Source organism: Myotis davidii, unplaced genomic scaffold (genome assembly GCF_000327345.1).
Source record: "Myotis davidii unplaced genomic scaffold, ASM32734v1 scaffold535, whole genome shotgun sequence".
NCBI lineage: Eukaryota > Metazoa > Chordata > Mammalia > Chiroptera > Vespertilionidae > Myotis > Myotis davidii.
In genome coordinates this window covers 1,059,406-1,075,085 of record NW_006286980.1, presented here as the reverse complement: position 1 = coordinate 1,075,085, position 15,680 = coordinate 1,059,406, and the positions used below count along the sequence as shown (strand labels likewise).

General features: G+C 43.9%; 1 pseudogene; it reads right to left on the bottom strand.

The window, feature by feature from the left end:
* Positions 1-12,696: 12,696 nt before the first annotated feature.
* Positions 12,697-13,658, bottom strand: LOC102753198 (annotated as a pseudogene).
* Positions 13,659-15,680: the final 2,022 nt, after the last annotated feature.

Below are 15,680 nucleotides of genomic sequence, written 5' to 3'. Positions count from 1 at the left end.
TAGGAAACATACAGTGATGGAACCCTACAGTGAAGCCTTGCAAACATCCAGTCCTCCCCAAAACTTGCATAAAAACTTTCTCAGCGATTTTTCCAGTCTTTTTTGCAATTACAAATGCTGAGTAAATAGGCAGATATAACTACTTCATTTATGTGGCAGGTAGCAGATAGATGTGGCCAGAGAAGTTGCATTGCTTATTGTTTAATAGAGAATATATTGTTTAGAAGGATGCATTCATATGTATTTTAAAGTGGAGTCTTAAATTCAGAGGGGAAGAAAAGGAAACACCAAATAAGAAAAAAATCACCTTTTGAGAGTTACTTTTATTGAATGTATTTGACTTAGTTCTTTTTTTTTAAGACTGAAAAAATAACCTTATATTTAGACCAAGCATCTTTCTAACTTAATTTTCGCCTTTTAATTCACGCTTTGCTTTGGTGGGGTAGGGTGAGGAAAGCTGTGAACGGCTTGCGCTGGAGAGGGGACAAGGCTCTGATAGAAGTGGAGTGGCATCTGGTGCTATTTCTGAAGTTAGGTAAGGAGCTCTACTTGATTGTCAAATCCAACGGAGCCCAGTTCAAGCACTTGCATGTTTTCAGTAAGTCAGTTAACAGTGGATAAAAGCTTCTGCCCATCATAGATCAGCATTTCTTAAAAAACACACACATATTTACAGAAATTTTGTTTTGATTGGAAAACACTTTCTGAACTTTTCTGATGTTTTGTAATGGAATCAGGTCAGCTGTGCGCTGGATTCCATCCTAACATTCCAGCTACAGTGCGCCTCACTTCAGGAGAGCCCTGCAGCAAAGCAGACAGGGTTACGGCACGCTCATCACGGCAGACGCTTCCCACGTGCCTCCAAGGGCGTGCACCGTGTAGACGGGGTCTAGGGGCGCTACTGCTTCAAAGTTCATGTCTTTCAGGGCTCACTCCAGGGTATCTACAATCGTGGCCTCCTGGCATATCTAAAAGGAGGGTCTGGCTGTAAAAACTTCATTTGCACAACTTTTCAGGAACACTGCTAGGTAAAATGAGGTAAGCCTTTCTTGTGGCCATGGAGACAGACCTTTGTATCTTGTCACCAACTAATCCTACCAGTACTCAGAAATCTAGTTCAGGGTTTCTAAGTCATATCCATTTATTCTCAAATACTTAGCCCATTTTTTTTTTAGACTTTGCGCTGAAATGTTCCTGGGAATGGTACTTCAACAATAGGTTCATATTACTTTATATTCATTATAGAATTGAATTTCTAGTGACCTATAATTTCATTACATGTATTTAAAAATATAATTTATTTTAGATAGTGTTAACTTCTGTTGCTACAGAGCTTAACTTTTAAGGCTTGACATTATATATTTAGAAGATTCTGGCCAGTTGAATTAGTTCTGGACAAGCAATTGGATACTAGCTTATAAATATTATATAAAATGCAATGTTAATCCTACCAACCAGTTCTCTTCCTGATTACATTCTTTGGGTCCATTTTCCTAATGCCAACAACTAGATTCTTGGCCCAAGTGAAGGCATACTCACAAAGCTCTTTTTATAAATCAGGTTTGCTGTGTGTGTACATGTGCATATATCTGTGTGTGTGTGTGTGTGTGTGTGTGTGTGTGTGTGTGTGTGTACACATGTATAGGCTGGGATATTATAACTCTGAGATATGCAGACTTTTAAAAAGGTTTTGTTGCTCTGGGCTGCCAGCAGTGTGGGGCCAGGTGGAATGTCCAATAGGAACCGACCAGTGGACTTGGGACATCCTCCTTCCTGCGGTGCACATGAGCTGTGTTGACATTTTGAGGGTCATTTTAATTTGGCTCTGTTCCCATGTTGGTGCCATGTTCCAGTGAAGACTACCTATGTGAAAAGTGAAGTTGCTTTGAAAATCTCCCCTCACCCCCAGGTTTTTGCTTTTTGATACAATCCCTCTGCTTTCTTTCTTTCTCTAAAGGTGTTTTCTGAGATGATTTTTGTGGGGTGCTCACCTTCCATTATGGGAGAGGGTTCCTGGGGGGATCCCCATGGTGGCCATCCTGCCAGAAGCACCCTCGTTCACTGAGAATGGTCTGAATGGCAGAGAGTGAGCCCTGAGCGTGGATTGGCAGAGGGGCATTAATGGTTCTTTCTGTCATTCTTTCTGGCTGTCTTTTCAACATTTGTAGTTTCAGAGGCTTCTCCCTTTCGTGTTCTTTGAAAGTTTTTCAGATGAGTGGGTAAGAGTTGATTATTTCAACAGTATTAGTTAAGTCATAACCATGAAATACTTAGAAGGTGATGGATACTAGTAGTTAACAAGCAGATTAAGATGACGCCTGAATACCAAAGAGAGTTAAACTCTGCCATTTATTTTGGAATCCAAATCTCAAGTAATTCCAAATGCCTTAGATATCAATTAAAGTCATGCTGAGATAGACAAATCTCATGCAAACGATCAAGAAAATGCTTGTTCTCTTTCAGTAAACGCTCTCACTGAGCACTGGATGCCGTGCTTTCAAGGTTCCAGGGAAAAGCGTGACTGCTTCTTGGCAGCACAGGTAGTTGGAGGGGAAAGGCCTTGGCCTTCCTGGTCAGCCAGCGTGCAGTGAGCAGTGGCTTAAATAGAGCATTCGAGAGGCAGCATAGCCACAGAACGGTAACATGGGTGAGCGTGGCACTCCTTCCAGCTGGGGGTGGGGCACATCTGTGCCCTCCTTCTTTCAAGGTGGCTTTCCGAGCGAGCGGCACTCCTTCCCTCTGTGCCAGGACTGGGCTGTAGAATCCATGTCATCAACACGTCTAGGCATCCATTGCCGTCCATCAGGGAGATGAAGTCTATTTGTCGTCCCCGCCTTAGAGGACTCACTGAGTGAGGTGAATAGATAGTTCCCAAAATGGCTTTGAAAGCAAGGAGGCAATTGAGCCCAGTTCCCAGAAATGTGTACAGTGTGTCTGTCATGTGCAAGACAATGCTAAGAACCAGGGGTACAGATTTCAATGTGCCACCATTTCTGACCTTGAAGAGCCTACCACCTTGTGAAAATGGCCACCGTAATCATAATGATAGAGTGCCCCTCAAAGATGCCCACTTGTGTCAGACACACAGGGCCTCTGGCTTGGCTGCTTCTTCAGTCCTGGTCCAATCTGTCCATTAGTGAGTTACTAACAGTCATGAAACAGCTTTTCTGTCAGTTTGATCATATGCTTTTGTTTTTGACGGTATGCTTTTTTCCCTCACTACGTTCCATAGTCTTTTCTGTACTTCATTTATTTTGGGGGAAAAAGTTATGTGATCTTAATTTAAAAGCTAGAGGGCCAGTGCACTCAAGGAGGGGAGTCCCTCAGCTCGGCCTGCACCCTTTAGCAGTCTGGGAGCCCTCAGGGGATGTCCGATTCACGGCTTAGGCCCGCTCCTGTGGGGAGCGGGCCTGAGTGGTCAGTCGGACATCCTTAGCACTGCTGCGGAGGCGGGAGAGGCTCCTGCCACTGCCACTGCACTGACCAGCCGTCAGCCCAGTGTGGGAGTGCACTAACCACCAGGGGGCAGTTCCTGCATTGAGCGTCTGCCCCCTGGTGGTCAGTGTGCATCATAGGACTGGTCATTCTGCTGTTTGGTCGATTTGCATATTACCCTTTTATTATATGGGATGCTTACTAGGCACCACAACCCTCATAGCTAAGAGCTCAGCAGCTTGAGCCCTTGAAATGGAGGAGCAAAGCTAGGGAAGTGGGTATATATAGAGAGGCAAGCTATTTGCATGTGCATTTATACCTATGCCTTTAAAACACTTCCATAACAAGTATTAATAAAGAAACTATCCTTAAGACACTAGTGCTGACTAAAAGTCAGTTGATTTTGCCTTTGTGCTAACTAAGGGTATTTTCCATCTGTATGTTTCATTCACATAAGAGTGTGTGTTTTTCATTTTCTTGTGTTCACTTTGGAGCATGATATAAAATACACACCCACTGACACAGGCACTTGATAAAACCATTTTCATTCATTCCTACAGGAGACAGATGAATTGTAAAGGATTGTCAATTCTGAGGAGCAAAAGTGTGCAGTCATTACTGTGGTAGGATTGACTGGTGCTTTCTCAAAATGGATGTCATAGTTTGTTTCTAGTAAAGAAATGGAAAATGTAATTTGTATTATTGTGTCATTTTTCTAAAAAAAAATTGGGGGGCTCCTTAGATGTCTATACAATGTTTTCATATCCAGTGGTCATGTTGGGAAAAATGATAATCTGTAGAATGAATAGTTATGTTTTGTTATGACTGATACTTTGTTATAAAGGTTGTATTGAGTCTTCAATTTCAAGTGTGGCTTCCCGTGTAAACATTATCATATGGTTCATTTAAATGCAATGATGCCTATGAAAGCACTTGCCCCAACAGCATTCATTTTGTGTTTAGAACTCTAGGAGAAAATCTCTTCAATAAAGTAGTTCTCAATCAGCTTTTGTTGTCAGTTAGGTACTTATACCAGCTGTGTCCTCTGGGCTGTGCCAAAGCCGGGAGGAAACAGGTGAAGCATGAGACAGGCCATGCAGGGGTAGCCACCTGCCGCCCAGGGAAGACCCGGCCGAGACTCGTGATGGGTAAAGAGGTGGTAACCGTGGGGCAGGAAGGGCAGGTGCAGAGCACAGACTGTGAGAGCTGTTCAACATTACCAAAGAGGGATGTGGAAGGAGGACCTGCACCTCCTTATTCTGAATAAAAGCCTAATATGCAAATCGTTCCCTTGATGGGAGTTCAACTGGGAGTTTGATCGGGGGGCGGGGCTGGCCAGCCCACTGTGGAAAGGGAGGCCCCAGCTGGCAGCAGACAGCCACGCAGCGGTTCTCAACCTGTGGGTCGCGACCCCTTTGGCGGTCGAATGACCCTTTCACAGAGGTCGCCTAAGACCATCCTGCATATCAAATATTTACATGACGACTCATAACAGTAGCAACATTACAGTTATGAAGTAGCAACGAAAATAATTTTATGGTTGGGTCCCAACATGAGGAACTGTATTTAAAGGGCCAGAAGGTTGAGAACCACTGCACCAGGGGAAAGGGCGGCCCTGGCCAGCGGCAGCAGCGGCAGGTGGCTGGGGGAAGGGAGGCAGCGGCAGCCGCTAGGGCCCCTACCTGTGTAGGAATTCTGTGCACTGGGCCTCTAGTCTTTTAATAATTATAGTCTAAAAGGGCAGGATAGATTAGTCCTACTCTGTTGATGATGCTTCGATTTCTATTTTTAAACAACAGCAAATTATTTTTCTTAGTGGAGTGCATGAGTTAGCAGGCTCACATGCCAATTACTGATGTTTTTGAATTTACTACAGTCACTGCTCAGTGTCCTACAAGGTTGATCTCTGCCACCCTTGGACACCTGGAAGGTACCCATCAGCCAGAATTCTGTATAAGCACCAGACACTGACTCTAACTAACTAGAAGAAGAAAAAAAAGAAGGAAAAACTAGTTAAAATATATGGTTTAGCTCAATATTTCAAAGGAAATAAAAAACAGGATTGGTGGCAGCTCTGGTGAGTGGGATTCAAGGACAGTCTCTTCAGGGCTCCACCGATGAGATAAATGAACTCTAATGGACTTTAGGCCTCATGTCATTGGCTCAAAATGAAAATTCAGCCCAGCTGGTGCTGCTCTGTGGTTGAGCCTCATTCCCAATGGGAGGCATGCAGGAGGCAGCCGGTCAATGATTCTCTTTCATCATTGATGTTTCTGTCCCTCTCTCCTTCCCCCTTCCTTTCTGAATCAATACAAATATATTTTTAAAAAATGAAAAGTTAAGGAGTGAGCATCCTAACCGTCCAGCTGGAGTCCTGTGCCTGCCCCTAGCACAGAGCAGGGCGCCCACGTGGGAAGTTGATTCTCTGGAGCAAAGCCAGGAGTTAAGCAGCGGAGTCAAGGCCGTGCTGCTCCCCTTCTCAGAACCATCTGACACGTCTGAGTCCAGAGTCTCTGCAAACCCCTGTCCTGTGGAGGTGCCCCTGGGAAAGGGGAAGTCGCCAGATGCCCATCCCATTTGTATTTTAGGGAAAAAAACAAAAACAGATCCAATGTCAGTGCTTTACCGTGTTAGATATCAGCAAAGGCGGCTGAATGGCCTTTAAGGGGAGACAGAACAGATGGGGGGGTTATCCATTCACATTGTTTATCACTATCATCACTGAATATCACTGAATATCCCATCGCCCAAACTCCTGGCGACCCATAATCTTTCAGAGGCACGAACTTGAACACACTCTCTACCCAAGGTGTCTAGTTGTGAGAGTGCGCTCTGACCTTTCCTCCCCGCTGGTTGTCGCCCACAGCCATGCCATCTATGTCTTTCACTTTAATCTGGGCCACATGATAACTTCATGGATCCTTTGTATATTTGCCTTCATGAGTCCCCCCTTTTTTTAAAAAAATATTTTTATTGATTTCAGAGAGGAAGGGAGAGGGAGAGACAGAAACATGAATGATGAGGGAGAATCATTGATTGTCTGCCTCCTGCACGCCCCCTACTGGGGATCAAGCCTGCAACCCCGGCATGTGCCCTTGACCAGAATCAAACCCGGGACCCTTCAGTCCGCAGGCTGAACCTCTATCCACTGAGCCAAACTGGCTAGGACCATGAGCCCCCTTTTTAATAAAAAAAATATTAAAAATTACATTTTATGATTATGTTGGTAAAAAGACAAATGTAACTCAGGTTGGATTCATTATTATGTATTCATGTTTTTCTTCTGATTTCCAGAGATTGAAACCATTTTTCTGGGCCTCTAAAAGCACCATGGCATTGTGCCTGCTTGCTTGCCCAGCTCAGGCATGCCCACCTGGGAGCAGGGTGCATCCAGGGGCCCCTTTCCCAGGAGTCCGGCGTCAGCCTGGATGCAAAGACCAATTTCACTCTCACCAGCTGGTGACCTGGCGTTGACCCCACAGCTCTCAGTTTCCTCATTTGTGAAGTGCTGGCAATAATAATGGCCACCTGATCGGTTTCTTAGGAAGATTACCTGGGAAAAGGCAAACACTTCCCACAGGATCTCACATGTGGTAGGTGTTGCATGCTGGCTGGCTGTGCTCATTCCTTGTGACCACGATTCCTAGGTGATGACTGTAACGTACTTGCAGAAGGTGCCCCTGGGGGAATCCAGTTCATTATGTAATGACTTGACCTGGTCTAGCACCTGACACACCTGCAGGAGGGGATTAGATGAGGAGTCCAGGTGGATCCCATGTAGTCAAGGCTGTTCCTCAAAACCAGCTCATATTGAGAGACACAGAGGATGTCCCATCTGCATTCTGTTGGGAGAGAGGCTGGAATGAAGAGAGCAGAAGCAGAATTGCAGCCATCCTGTGTCTCCTGGGATCGTTGGTGCCATCGGTGGGTTCCAGACTCAGGTAGGCACAACAAGCTGTTTTGTGACAGAGGAGCCAGTGTTCCTGGTGCAGATTCCTGGTATGGAGAGGGGGTGCCATTTCCTGGCCGGCTACGGCCTCTGGGCTAAGCGGGTGGAACGTGGCCAGCCCCTGTGCAGACTAACGCAGAGTGATTCTGTGCCACTAAAACCTACAGAAAAGGACCTGGGCTGCGTGTGTTCCCTGCTCCGTTTTCAGAGAGGTGAGTGGTGTGTTCCCGCGGTGGGGATGTATATTTGCTCTGAAGTCTCCTGGTCTATTGTGGGTCTTGAATGTCACCAACCTTCAGAGGCAGCTTTATAAAGTGGGTTTTTATTGTTAATTCTCACGTGAGGATATTTTTTCCATTGCTTTTTCAGTGGGAGTGGAAGGGAGGGAAGGAGGGAGAGCGAGAGAAAGAGAGAGAAAGAAACATTGATGTGAGAGAAACACATAGACTGGTTGTCTCCCGCATGAGCCCCAACCAGGGGGTGTGGAGCGAACCCAGAACCCAGGTACGTGCCCTTGACCGGGAATCGAACCCATGACACTCAACCACTGACCCACACCGGCCCAGGCATAAAGTGGGGTTTTAATGTTGCGTTGCTTCCAAATATTTCCCATGATGGCGGCAGCCCCGGGGTCTCGGTAAAAGGTGGTGATTGTTGTTTCGTTGGCACAGTCACCCTTCTGTTTCCTCTGAGCTTGCAGAGTTAGTCAAGCACTGCTGGCCAGGGAGTGGGGTGATCTTACTGTGAGGAGGCTGGAATGAAATGGCAGCTGCTGTGACCCCCACAGAAAGCAAAACCTGGCACCCTACACCCACCGTCCTGCTTAGATCTGGACACGTCCTAGAAAAATCCAAGTCAAGAACATTGAATGTTGAGAGAAAAATCTGGAAAATATTACCATAGGATTAGGTTTGTCGGCATGCAACAGAAACCCTAAAATAACAGTGCCTTAAATCAGATACAAGTGAATGTTTCTCTGATGAAACAGAAGCCTGGGGCAGGCAGCCCAGGGTTGGTACAGCCCAGGGGTGCTGGGCCAGCCTGTCGATGGTTGTGAGCACTGATTGTTACCATCCGTGGCCAATGATGTCACATTGCTAACTCAGAATTGACCCTGGTGGGGAATTATATCACAGAAATGGGAAAATGCTACAAATCAGGGTTTTGCCCCCCAGAAAACCTTTGTTTAGCATTTCACAGCACGCTGTTGGGGATAGTTCTCTACAACATTAGGACCCAGGCTCTTTCTGTTTTACTGCTCCACCTTGTATATGGCTTCTATTCTTGTGGTCACTCATGTCCCAAATTGTTGCAGATGTTCCAGCCATTAAATTGAACATCCCAGGTGGCAAGAATGAATAACAAAACAAGGGGATATACATTGGGCATGGGCAGTATTTTAAAGAAGTTTCCTCGAAGCTGCTATACAGCATTTCTTTGGCTACTATTTAGATACATGGCTATACCTAGCTATAGAGGAGGCTGAGTGATGTGGTCTTCATTTGGGGATCCATCTGTTAAGTTAGAAAGGTAGGGGCCGGTGGTAGACAGAGCTCTAAGATATCCCCAATGTCATCTCTTCCCCTTGTGTTTGGGTGAAACTTGGAAGTAGGATGAGATAACACTCCTGTGATTATGCTGTGTCCCAAATCAATTGACTTGAAGATAGGGACATTGGGTAGGTCTGACCGAATCACAAAAGCCCTTTAACCCAGGCCTAGAGGTCAGAGATGGAGGACATTAGAGGTTAGAAGTGTGAGAAGGATTCAATGTGCCATTGCTGGCTTCAAGATTGAGGGGGCCTTGTGGCTATGAAGACAGGCAGCCTCTGGCGCTGAGAGCAGCCCCCATTGACAGTCAGCAAGGAAGTGAGGATGTCAGTCTTACAACCACAAGGAACTGACCAATCAGATTCTCTTTTGCATTTAAACGGAGAGACATAAGAACAGGCTCTTGAGAGTCGGAGTCACGTAATTCCAGAGCTTTGAAGAAAAGGTTTGTGGACTTCTGTGGTTGAGGTCATGGAGCTAAGATCCAGCCCTCTGGAGGTCTGCTTGTTCAATTTTCCATTGGGTTCCATAAAAGACATCTGTATCCTCATGTTCAATTCTGCCTTACTTGAGCAAGGTAGAGTCTGATAGAACTAGGAAACGTGGCCTACTGTGCCCTCAGCACTGTGTCTTTTGCTCTTTCTTGAGCCCCATTTTCTGTGTTCATCCACAGTTCTATCGTTATCTCCTCAACAGAGGCTTTTTTGAACCCAACAGGGTGAGACAGTTGATGTCCCTCCACGACACCTGCACATCACCCACTATTCTCTGACGTAGAGGGTGGACACTGGGTCTCTTTCACTTTTTGCATTTCCAGAATATAGCACAGTCTGGCACATAGTAGGTACTCAGTAAATGCTTATTGAAGGAATCTAGACAGAGATGGGAGTTTCTGACTAAAGTGACAGTGTAAATAACCAAAAGAGAATTGAAGTACATGGGACTCCATGCTCCTGGAAGGCAGGGACCATGTCTTATTTGCCTAGAGCAGTACTTGGCCCATAGTGGTTATTCAGTAAAAAGTTTGATGAACTGGACTGCATTGTTTTTCAGAGAATGCTGAGTATTGCTATGGGGCCGGAGTGTTAGAGCTGTGTGTGTATACACGTTGAGTGAGTAGGAGGTAGTTGTGGGTGGGGATATAGTGCAGAGAAGATGAAAAATATAAACTAGAGCCATACAGTGGAAGGTTTTGCACACAAGGTGAGGGTTCTTGACATTTATTTTATATGCAACAAAGAAATATAAAAGTACTTTATGCACAAATGTAATGGGAGCAAGGGGTAGGTCAACTAATTTATAAGTTTCCAATGCTTCAGAAAATAAATAACAAATGGCTGAATCAGGGTGGTAGTCGTAGAAATAGAAAGGAGTGCTGGCTCTCAAGAGCGTATTGTGAAACTTTTAAGGGACTTTACGAGCCAGATGTTAAACCTTTGGTAGCTTTAAATTGGCCATAGTGGGAATATTTACACCACAGAAATCGGCAAATACTACAAATTAGGGCTTAAAAATATTGTTTTGGGGAGCCATTTTACTAGCATACCACTGAGAAAAATTGCAGAGAGACATTTGGGTAGAACTGATAGACCTTGGTGATTGTTTGGGGTGGGTGTGGGGTTGCAATGTTGTTAAAGATGATCCTGAAGTTTGTTATCTAAGGTAGTAACTGGGTAACTTGGAGGATGAGGATGATGTCAGCTAATAGTGGGAACACCAGTAGGAGACTTAATTTTGAGGAAAAGTTGATTAATGTGATTTGCTACATGAATTTTTAGTACAAACAACATGGATATGGCTCATTCAAAAAAAAAAAAAAGAAATTGAAACCAGTATTCAATGCTCAGATCTGATAGACCTAGTGTGCATATTTGGAACCCGCTGTACAGAGATGGTAAGTGAAACTTTATGAATGGATACATTTTTCCAAAGGTGATGATGAGAGTGAGAGACTGGGGCAACGGAGAGAACATCAGGGACACCCACTTTCAAGGGGCAAGCAGGGGAAGAGGGCTCCTGCAGGAGACCCTGAGAAATCAAGAGCGATCTCTACAGAACAGAAGCATGTTCTAACTCTAATATTTCTGCTGGATATTTGCTTGGTCTTTTGCTCTTCTTTTGGATTATAGGTTCCAGAGAAATTGCCTTTACCAGTGGTCTCAACATTATTAGGCTCCACACTATCTTTTTATTGTATTTTTTAATGTTATCTTTGCTACTTTGAGAAGAAGTTTATATATAATATGGCCTCCTTATACACTTCATTAAAAATCAATATGATGCCCTAATGGTAAGAGAAATACAAGGCAAATAATTTATAATTACACAATATATTCATCAATATGTAAATGTTTGGGCACAACTATACCAAAAGAGACCATGAAGTAGTCAGATACTGTACCCACATGGAATCATTGTGCATGTGACTGCTACAAATGCAGGCTGATAAAGGTGTGTTGGACCAGTGACTCAAATACCTGGGGTGGCCTTTCCATTAGTGATGTGGATTTCCACAGTAGTAAGCAACTTTTGGCAAAATTAGAGTGAAAAAAGGACAAGCTTCTCTTTATTTACACAGTAGTTGTATTCCTGGAAAATTCAGTATACTACTGAATTACTATTCAAAAAATGCTTGATGCCTACAAGTAAAATGGATTTAGATTCTAAGCAGGAAAATTATAAACGGAATTTTTCACCATGAGTGTCTTCGGTCCACACTGAAGTTTCATGGAATGCTGGACAATTTATTATGTAAGACTGTTCAGTTTACTTCAGAATATAACATCAGAATGATTGAGTGCTGGCCTTGGCTGGTAGCTCTGTTGGTTAGAGTGTCAATCCTGATACGCCAAGATTATGGGTTCTATCTCTGGTTGGGGCACGTACAAGGAGCAACCCAAGAAAGCATAGATAAGTGGGACAACTAACAGATGTTTGTCTGTCTGTCTGTCTCCCTTTCTCTCCTCCCCCTCTAAAATCAATAAATTAAAAAATTATTTAAAAAGAATGGAATTATACTATCTCCCTCTGATTTTTTTTTTTTTAAGGGAACGACTAAGTGCTGTGTAGGAAATAAAACCACCAAAATACCTTGCCAGTTTCCAAAATGCCCTCTAGGAGGCAGTACAGTCTCTGTTGAGAATCTGGTCCTACTTAGTGCTCAGTGGTTTTGGTGGTAGAAAGGTGGAAAGGAGATGGCACCTCCGCATAATGTGTAGACACCTCCCATTTCTGGGGAACTTTGAGGCTGATGGATCTGGGAATCAGCCTGGGCAAGAGGAATAGACAAAAGGTCATACTTGGAAGGTAGTTTGCTCCTTCAAAACTTAAGAGCCTTTGGCCTGGCTGGAATGGCTCAGTGGTTGAGCATCGACCTATGAACCAGGAGGTCATAGTTCCATTCCTGGTCCAGGCACATGCCTGGGTTGTGGGCTTGATCCCCAGTGTGGGGCACCTCGGCCCATATGCAGAGTCAAGAAGGCAGCAAAGGCATTTGTTGAAGATATCTCTCATCCTAACTTTTCTCCTTCCCTTAACAAGATTTGAGAACATTAGGAAACATATTAACTCTAATTCCTATCATTAACTTTCTTATATATTTTTTTCTTTACATTCACTTTTATTAAACAAATAAGTCTGATAGTGGAATTTTTTATTTAATGCATGAACACATAAGTCCCTTTATTAGAGAAATTGTACATATGGATGAAGAGGATCAATGGTCACATCTATGGGTTAATTCTTTAAATATCAAACCAATGATTAGAATAAACTGTAAGTTCTTTGTTACATTGTGAAGTGTCTTGTGTAGTCATAGTCTATTGTTGGAATGACAGCTTGTACAAATTTCAAGAAAATTAGAATATACATATGAACACCAAGTTCTCCTTCTTCTGCAACAGTATCAATGATTTTCTTCATCACCTCAGCATGCCTGCATGGGTGAACTGAACACATAGGAGGGGGTGGGGGATGAGGATGATTTTCAATGGTCACTGTTTTCTTCACATGATCCTGACTGATGTCTTCATACATGTGTTCAACTGTTGAAGGCTGCCGTTGCTCATCATAGCCAAACAACCATAGTCATGGTGTCTGATATTTATCATAAGTGATATAAAGGTCATATGTTCTGGTTTGCAAAATAGCATCTTCACTTCCAGCATCAGTTTTAGCTTTACGAGCTTCTCCTATTTTCCTTGTGTCTAGGGTAGCCTCATCTGTTTCCAACAATCCACTCTCTTCATATTCTTCCGTATCTGCAGCCTCTCCTTCCTCTTCCTCTTCCTCCTCCTCACATAATGCTGAGCAGTCTTGGAGTTTTATACTATCCTTGCTTTCCAGTGTAATCTCCTTAACTGCTTTGGTTATTCTTGTAATACCTGTGTTATGATAAGTATCTACCCATCCTCCATCACCATCATCCTCTTCAATGACAGCTTCAAATTCATCTGAATATTCCATCTGCTTGCACTGCTTGTAATATGGCACATTTTTGGTGACCAAAAATAGTTTGCCTGTTGGTAGGTATGCCTTCACTTTCAATTCTTCCCCTATAGCCCATTGCCATGTTGGACAGTGGTGAACTAAGTGATCTCCAGCTGCCACAAACTCTTCTGGGGTGATAACACCTGTTTCCTTACATGTTGATTCCTTGAGGACCCGTGTCAGATACTCAACCACTTCCATTGCCTTCCCTTCACTGGGTTAATCACATTCTGCATCCTGGGGCTGGGTTAGTGGCCGGTCCCACGCGACGGGGTGGGACGGGCAGCCAGGACAGGGACCAGGAGTCAGAAAATGTCCCCGCGGTCGCCTATTTGTTTCGGCGCACGGCCGACAACACCCGAGGGGATGGGATACAACGGGACAGCTTATATATATATGTTTTAATAATTTCAGACAGAGTTATCACACAGGGATTCCAGAAAAATGTTATCTCAAATGAGGTATTGGAGCCCCCCAGGTTGCCATCCATAGTGTAGAAGAGGGGCCGGAAATAGCTGCACAATCCCTTCCCTTCGCTCCCCTCTCCCTCCCTCATGACCAGTGAACTCACTCCCATCTCCTACAGTTCAGACCCATCAGCCCCAACTGAGCAGCCACTCTGGAGAGAGGGTGGCAGCAGCTGCAACCTCTTGTACATCACCCCCTTCTCCAAGTCTTAATTTCACAAACACATACTTCCACAGCGACTGAAAACACTCATTGCTTTTTGGCATCTAAAGAATGCATTTTAGTACTCCTCAGCTTTAATGAACTATCTCAAATATTAAAGAATTTTGCTGAGGTTGCCGATGAGCCAGAGCTCAGATGCTCACGTAACTGCAATTCCCACCCTCACCTTCCACGGTTTCAAATGAAAGCCCTGGGGGCGTTCACAGAAACAAATGCTGTTCATGACACATGACCATGTATGCATAGTTCCTGCCTCATTTAGTTCTGAATTAATCTGAAGAAGGGGAGAGAACTGAATCACTTTGAATAGGCATCTTTGAACAGAGGTGCATGGCTGATGTGTAATATGTTGTCCCTAACATCACTCACTATTTGAGGAACTACCTCTTGTGTCCTGATATTGGTGTTATGCTTTCCTTTGCATTGGGACAAGGAGATTTACTTTGTCCCCAAGACCAAAAAAAACAATGGCCCCGCCTTTACTACCTACTCCTCACTATGAAGAAGTGTGGTTCCTCCTAGTGTCACAACATTTCATGAATGCCCTGTTTTAGATTGCTAAACTGATACTCCCATGTCACCAGCTTCTTTAGGTGTTGCCTCCATAGTCATTCATAATGCCTCACTTCGTAGTCATGTGATCATCTTCCTAATCAGATGCCGTGTGAAGGACAGCACTTCTCACGCAGTAATGCACAAACAGTTCACCCGGGCATCTTGTTAAAATGCAGGTTTTGATTCAGTGGGTTGAGATGGAGCCCAAGGTTCTGCTTTTATAACAAGTTCCTAGATAACGCAGATGCTGCTGGTCTGAGAACCATGCTCTTGAGTAGAAAGGCAGAGTGGAGAAGTGTGACAGGTGTGGCTAAAAGGAAGATGACCTTTCAGAGAGCCACAACCCATCTGGGAAAGTAAGATACAACAAACAGGGAGGCCCAGCCAGCGTGGATCAATGGTTGAGCGTTGACCTGTGAATCAGGAGGTCACAGCTCGATTCCTGGTCAGGGGACATGCTGGGGTTGCAGGCTCAATCCCCAGTAGAGGGCGGGCAGGAGGCAAATCAACGATGCTCTCTCATCATTAATGTTTCTATATCTCTCTCCCTCTCCCTTTCTCTCTGAAATCAATTATATATTTTTTTAAAAAGAGGTGAGAAGAGGTGTGATATGTGGTTATGTATCTGTGTATATGAATGTATATGTATGAATATATAAACTATCTCCATTTTAAAATGGCATCAGTCAATAGATACTTTGCAAAAACCTTTAAAAAGGAAGTATGAAGTTATTTAGGAATTTTTTATTGATAATCGTTAATATTTGATGTGCCACAGCTTAAAGTGAATTGAAATATATAAAATGCTTAGTATGATGACTGGCATAGTTTAAGCACAATGTAAGCGTTTATTATTATTATTATTATTATTATTTTCTGCTGGTTTTCAGATACAAAGGTCTAGGAACAGAAATGGAAAGGAGTCTTTTAGAGAAAGAAATTGTTATGGTTGGTAAAGGTCAGTCATGGGAATAGGAACAAATCAAAGAACCACTGTGTCTTCCTTAACGAAG